Genomic DNA, 7446 nt, shown 5'->3' on the forward strand with positions numbered 1-7446 from the left:
ACTCATCTTCTAGAAGAGCAATGAGTGTTCAAGGTCACTTGCATGTGATGGGACCAACCTAAAGATGCTTTCTAAATGCCAAGACAGACAAGTTGAGATACCCCGCAGGAGCCACCCGTAGGGCCTCATGGTGGGGCCCACCTACATTATGCACCCCTATGGAGCCTTCACGGTCTAAAATGATATTTTTGGTGAATAAATAGTCCCTTTTATGTCCAATATTCAATGAGTGGTCAAAGGACACTTAATTAGGTCTAATCACTTACTCTAATTAAGTGTAGCATAATCCCACTCCTACACAACTATAAATAGCTCCCCTTGGAGAGACTCAAGGACACACACCTATATTTTCAACTTCATGTTGTTTCTTGATCAATAGTAGAGAAAACCCCAACTCTCCCTCTTTCACATCCTCCCTCCTAACCCTCCTCTTTGGAGGAAGTGCAACTCTATTCTCCACTCTTTCCATTCTACAATCTCTTACTCCATCAACCCAATAAATTATTTGTAGCACCTCAATAACTTGCAAATACATCATGATCTCTCTCATGGTTATGTTAATGATCATGAAATCATCTTCAAAACTTTCAAGTGTCGCAATTCGTGATGGTTAGCCAACTTCTGTCCTCCCCTTAAAAGGTGTGCGAGAAATCAAGTAAGGTTTCTATTCTCAATTTACCATTGGTTTGTTTCTCCACACTTATTCAATTGGTCTAAAGAAATTTCTCACTCCAAATCTCTTTTGCTTCATTACATATGCATGTGGCTACCTCTCATGGTGATTTTATTTGTGTCACGGCATTGCATAGATGGAGATGAGCTCTCTATGCAAAGTGTGTTAGTTTGATGTAAGTGATTCTCTTGTGTGTTTGAGAGGCAAGTCTTGTGCGCATGATTTTTTGATGAGTGCTTGAGAGAGGAAGAGTTTGGATGTATTATGGGTATTCTTATGGGGAGAAGGTGAATGCTATTCCACAAATTGCATATTTCATTTTGATGCACGGCATTGGGTTGCATAATCGTTGATGGTGTTCAAGTGTCCAAAGTGTATATAGAGTAAGGGGGTTTTCAAAGTGTGTTGCTTGAGTGGGTGAGTGCAAGTGTTATTTTGATTGGTTTCCTTCTCCACTCCCAAAAGAAGGTGGTGCCCCAAGTAGTGTGCGTACCTCTTTACGAACATTTTGTGAGGGTAGGCCCATTGGTTTGGGTTTAGAGGCCCCATTTCAAAAAGCTCGCCCTCAGCGCTTGAGAGCCGAAGCTGCCGCGCAAGCATGTCTACGCATTAGTCCTATCAATCTTCCATAGTAGAGTGACAAGCTCTACTTGGTGTTTGGGAGACGTTGTCTCCGCAAACTTGATCCTAAGCATGCATACTTCTTAACATTTGTGCACAATAAAGAAAAAAAAAGAGTCTTATAAGACAAAAACATTGATTATTTAAAACATACTTACATTTGCTTACTCTAGGGATTCATTGTAATCACTGACAAGGTTTAGGTTATCCTTTAATTGTATGCCTTGCATCCATCTAGCATCTTCAAAAGGATAATTCTTAAACTTAATAAGATACCGTCAGATAATCTTACCACCTATCAATACCTTGTCTTCGTGTCGGAGAATGGACTCTGGGTGTAGTACCTCTTCTTGGTCTTCAATCTCCGGTGGGTCTTCTATGGTTGCTTCTTGGGGTGGCTCTCCTTGGTAAGACTTTAACAGGCTCACATGGAAAGCATTGTGTATGAGCCAGTGATTGGGCAACCTGAGCTGATAAGCCGTCTCATTGATTAGCTTAAGAATCTGAAAGGGGCCATAGTACCTTTTTGCTAGTTTAGCATAGTATTTTTGGGTGTCCCGTAGGATTCTTGCCCGTCGTGTGTCTTCTGTGCTTATTAGCAGCAGCCTTTTGCCTTTGCTGTGAGATGGATATAACATCTTTAATCTTTTGGAAAGATTCTTGTAGGTCGCGGCTATATTCATCTACAGCGAAGATCTTCCCATGTACCTTAAGTAGCAGGGGACTTTTTTATCTTCCCTCAATTACCTCAAAAGGTGCTTTTTCCGTGGATGTATGTACTGTGTTATTGTAAGCATACTCCACTAAAGGTAAGTACTTCTCCCATTGGGATCTTTGATCTACTTTAGTGACATAAGCTTTTGATAGATCAAGAATTGTTAGGTTAGCTATCTTACTTTGACCATCCGTTTGCGGGTGATAGGTGGAAGAGAAATTTAGCCTTGTACCTAAATTCTCAAAGAGACCCTTCCAGAAATTTTTGGTCATTCTAGGATCTCTATCCGACACTATTGACATTGGCAAGCCGTGGTACTTAAAGATTTGTGATATAAAGAGGGTTGCCATTTGATGGGCCTTAATAGTCTTTTTGACAGGTATGAAATTTGCTTGTTTGCTGAACCTGTCTATTATTGTCCATATTCCCATATTCCCATGGATAGACTTAGGCAATCCAAAGATAAAATCCATGGATATGCTCTCCCAGGGTGAATTAGGGATTGGCAAAGGTTGAAGCAAACCAAGTTGCTTCCCTCTATCAAACTTTGTCTTTTGGCAAACCACACATTTTTGAAACATACTCTTGTATGTTCGCTTTCATGGTAGGCCAATAGAAGTACATTTCTATCCCTCTTAGGGTAGGTTGAATCCCTCTATGCCCCGCATATGGAGGAGCATGAGATTCATACATTACTTTCTCACATAGTGAGTTAGTAACGCATAGCCTATTACCATAGAGAAGATAACCATCTTGTAGGGTAAATGGTTCCTCTTTCTTCCCAAGTGCAAGGGCTGACATCACATCTTTAAAATCAGAATCGATAGCATACTCATCTATCATAGAAGATAGATCATTGTGAGTTGCTATGGAAACCGTATTCACTCTTGGTCGTCTTGAGAGTGCATCAGCTAGTTGATTATGCTTGCCAGCAATGTGAGCAATATGAAAATGAAATTGCGAAAGGAAATTTTCCCACCTCATTTGTTTGTCGGAGAGCTTGGTCTGCGTCATGAAGTACTTGAGGCTTTGGTGATCTGTCCGCAGAATGAAAGGAGTCCCCAATAAGTAGTGCTTCCACGTGTCTAAGGCATGTAGAACTGTGAGGAGTTCCTTTTCATATATGCCTAGAGCTTGATCAACTGGGTCAAGCCTTCGACTTTCATATGCTATGGCATGCCCTTCTTGGAGCAGCACGGCTCCAAGGCAATCACCGCAAGCGTCGCATTGGACCTCAAATGGTTTTGAGAGATCCGGTAGTGTAAGCACAAGTTGAGAGATAAGCTTCTCTTTAAGCTTTTCAAAAGCAATGTTCTCCTTGGTAGTCCATGCATACTTAACGTTGTTTTTTGTTAGGTCATGCAATGGTCTTGCTATGAGTGAGAATTTTTCTATGAAGCGTCTATAGTATGCACACATACCTATAAAGCTTCTTAATTCATGCAGATTCTTTGGGTTAGGCCATGCATGCTTTTATTACTTCTAACTTTGATGGATCCATTTGGATGCCATCTTTAGAGATAATATGACCTAAATACTGAATCTCTTGTAAGAAAAATTCACTTTTCTTTTGATTTATGTAAAGCTTATTCTATCGCAAAACTTGAAAAATTACCTGGAGGTGCTTTTTGTGTTCGTCCAAGGAATTGGAGTAGATGATTATATCATTAAAGAACACTCCAGTGCAACTATGGTGAGGCCTAAAGAGCTTCTCCATCATGCGGTTGAATGTAGCTGGTGCATTGGTCAAGCCAAAAAGCATGACAATGAATTCGTAGAGGCCAAACGTAGTGCAAAATGCGGTCTTTACAATGTCTTGATCAATAAGTGATAGCCACTTTTTGGGTCAATCCTACTTAAGTAGGTCGATCCTTGTACCTTATCAAATAGGTCTTCTACTAGTGGAACGGGAAACCTATTTTTGATAGTGATCCTATTTACTGCTTATAGTCGACACACACGATATGTGACATCTTTCTTTTGCACTAATAAAACTGGCGAAAAAAATGGAGATGAACTAGGCCTAACCATTCGTTTCTCAACCAACTCATGCACTTGCCGCATAATTTCCTCTTGTTGAGCTTGAGAAACTCGATAAGGAGGTTTATTAGGCGGTGAGCTTCCTGGAAGAAGCTCAATTGCATGGTCATCATCCCCTCGTTTTGGAGGCAATTCATTAGGGATGTCGTCAATAAAAACATCTTGGAATTCATTAAGGAAATTAGATAACCCTAATTCTTTTTGTTCCCTTTATTTTTATTTGACAGAACATTAGGTTCATTTTGAGAGTCTTTTACAAATATCATGTACACAGAAATAGAGCTCTTTATTGACTTATCAAAAGCTTGCTTATGTACAAGAGGTATAGTGTTACCTGACTCGTTAGCATATATGTACATGTCATTGTCCCTGCACTTAAAGTAAATTTGCCTTTCAGGAAACTTGATGTTGGCCGCCATGCGATCAAACCATGGTGCCCCTAGGATTACATCCTCATGCTTAAGGGGAGAGATGAAGAAATCCTCTTTGTCCACATAGCTTTGGACATGAAGCCTCAATTTCCCAATTAAGGGAGTAACTGGGACTTCTTCTCCCTTGAAAGCACCATCGGCTGGTAGGGTATTTCCCATCTCAAAGGCTTGGATGCCTAGCTTAGTGGCCAACTCCGTGGATATGAAATTGTGAGTAGAGTCATTGTTGAAGAGAAAGAAAGCATCATGTTCTCTTACCTTTCCCCAAGCATGGCATAGAGGAGATCCTTTGCAATGAGCATCTTCTTCTTGAACTTCAATTATGGAAGCTCTAGGAGGTTCATTGCATGTGTTCTTTTGTGGGCAAGCACGATAAGCATGCCCTTGCTCCCCACATTTGAAACAACGGTTATCCTTGCGATAACGCTCTAGCTCTTCAGGAGAGAGTATATTTTTGCCTTTGTAGACTCCCTTCTCCTTAGCTTTGTTGTTGTTGAAGTTGCCCTTGGGAAACTTTTGGACATGGTCCTTCCCCTTAGGCTCATTACGGTCTTTGCTTTCCATGGGCTTAAGATTTTTCTTAGCCCCTTGTTGGAAGTGGATTCGTGAAGCCACCATAGTATGGTGTATGACCGCTGAAATAGTGCGAGGCCTTTGGGAGTTGACATACTCCGCCATATCTTCTGATAAACCCGCACAAAATTGTTGTTTTTGCTCTCCAAAATCTATCTTTTTGTAGACAGTGGCTTTGAGATGTAAATCCCAAAACTTGTCTACGTATTTGTGAATAGATTTGTAGGGAGAGAGCTTCAAGCTTCGCCATTCCGTGAGCACTTTGTCTTTGGCATTGCTAGCCAAAAATTGCTTCATAATGGAAGCTCTTAAAGCTTTCCATGTTCATGGAGCTTCACCGTTTGCTCGTAGGCTAGACCACCATTGCCTGGTGGACTTTTGGAGATGCATGGCTACATACGTATCTTAGAGGACCCCGTGAAGCCCTCATCTCCGAATGCCCCATCAAATTGTTGAATAAAGGCCAAGACTTTGTCCGTAGCACCAAAGGTGCCATCGTAGGTAAGAAAAGAGATACTCTTTCCTCCCTCCTTGAATTGTTTGAGCTTGGACGACCTCTTCCAAGCGGCATAGGATTTCCTATGGCCTCTCCTTTTGAATTCTTTGGAAGCTCCACCATCAATTCCTTCAGAAGAGTGTTAGCTGAAGACTTGCGGCCACACTCAACTGAAGACTAACGAAATGAGAAAAGAAGGAAATCCTATGTAGTCATTCCCTCATTAAGAAAACCCATAATTTCACTTGTAAATACTTGGGGCTTGCAGAAGTTTTCAATTTTGTATATTATTTTTGCCATTAGACTAAGTAGGATTTCACTTTGGTACATGAGGTTTTGTATTTGGAAAGTATATATACCAAATTCTAACCTAATGAAAAAACCCTTTTGTTCATTCTATGAAGTGTCTGTGAGAAGCGTATTCTGTGTACGAGAGAGAGTGAGAGCTTATCTTGACGCTACGCGCACACTGGTGGTTGGAATCAAGTACGGAGAAGTGCAACGTGTTGCCCCCGTAGAGAGCTACGCACCAATACCCACATTGCGCATGTACGGCCCGGCTTCCCGAGATTGACCTGCGAGCTATTTCTAGGGATTCGGTAAGCAAACGGTGTCTGTTTTTGCATTTCAGCATATCCATGCGTTCATATTGAGTAGAGCTACACATTAGGCACCTTAGTTTTTAGAAACGTTGACCTGCAAAAACTTGTCAGACATCCTACGTGATTCTGTGCTGGGTGTTTATGGGTAGGGTTTTGGGTCACGGACCTTAGGCAAAGTGGCCTATTGGTGTTAATAGGATATCCCTCAAGTTTTGTAGCGTTTTGAGAACGTCTAATGGGTATTTGGCTCATGGAAGCGTTGTAGAAAATCTCCTCCTGTGCACAATAGTAGGCTGTAACTTAGACCTTGGGTAGAGATCTCTGTAGGAAGTAGTCAATAATCGATCGAGTGTAGGTTGACACCCTATGCTTGCTTCCACGTGCCTGCGGGTCAAGCTTCGTCCTTAACTGACAATTCTTGTTAGGTGAGTTCTTGTTGTGCTGACATCCGTCGCGGCGTATCTGCCAACATTGGCGCCGCTGTCGGGGACAAAAACCCTAGGTAGGTGACCGAGACTAGTCCTTGAGGATAGGGATTGTCTGGCTTGCCAGAGTCTTATTTTACATTTAGATAGGATCAGAGGGTGGTGGACTCTCTAGGTCTTAGGAGGAGTCTAGGGAGCGTGTGTCTGGCCTGGATCCTTCGACTTAGGTAGTATTAGGTAGGAGATAGTGTGGATTGATGGGGAGTTGGTGAGGTAGAAGAGGTGAAAAATCAACTAGGGAGTCCGTGTGAGGCTAGAAAGTGACTTGAGCATCAATAATTTCACCATCCCATGTGATGAGTAGGAGTAGACTAAGTAGGACGTACTGATTTTGATCTTGAGCATATCATGCATGTCATAATTGCTACTAGGCTCACCAAAGTTGTGGAAGCGTAAAATCAAGGAAAAAAAAACGTAAAATTGCATTTGGATGCTTGCTTGATGTTTGTTTCTTGCTGAGAGTAGTCCAAAGGTGTTTGCAAAGCTTAAGAGAAAGTCCAAAAATGAAAAATCACATTTCTGTCATTAGGGACATCCTACGCGTAGGATGTCTCTAGGAGTGAAACTGTGAAGATTTTGCAAATTCTAAAATCACCAATGTGTTCAGTGGGTATGTTTTACCCTATGAACATGTTGAGTGTTTTACGTGTTTTTGGTGTCCAAAAGTCAAAAGGTGAAGCTAAAAAGAGAGAAAAATTCATAAAGTGCTTGTTTTGAGTGATTGTTGTGCTTTTGAGTGTCGTTGGTGAATGATATCAAGTGTAGAGACCATAAAGAAGCATCAGAAATACTCCAGTCAGGAAAATTATG

Source organism: Adiantum capillus-veneris, chromosome 13 (genome assembly GCF_014529385.1).
Source record: "Adiantum capillus-veneris isolate H3 chromosome 13, ASM1452938v2, whole genome shotgun sequence".
In the NCBI taxonomy this organism is placed as follows: Eukaryota; Viridiplantae; Streptophyta; class Polypodiopsida; order Polypodiales; family Pteridaceae; genus Adiantum; species Adiantum capillus-veneris.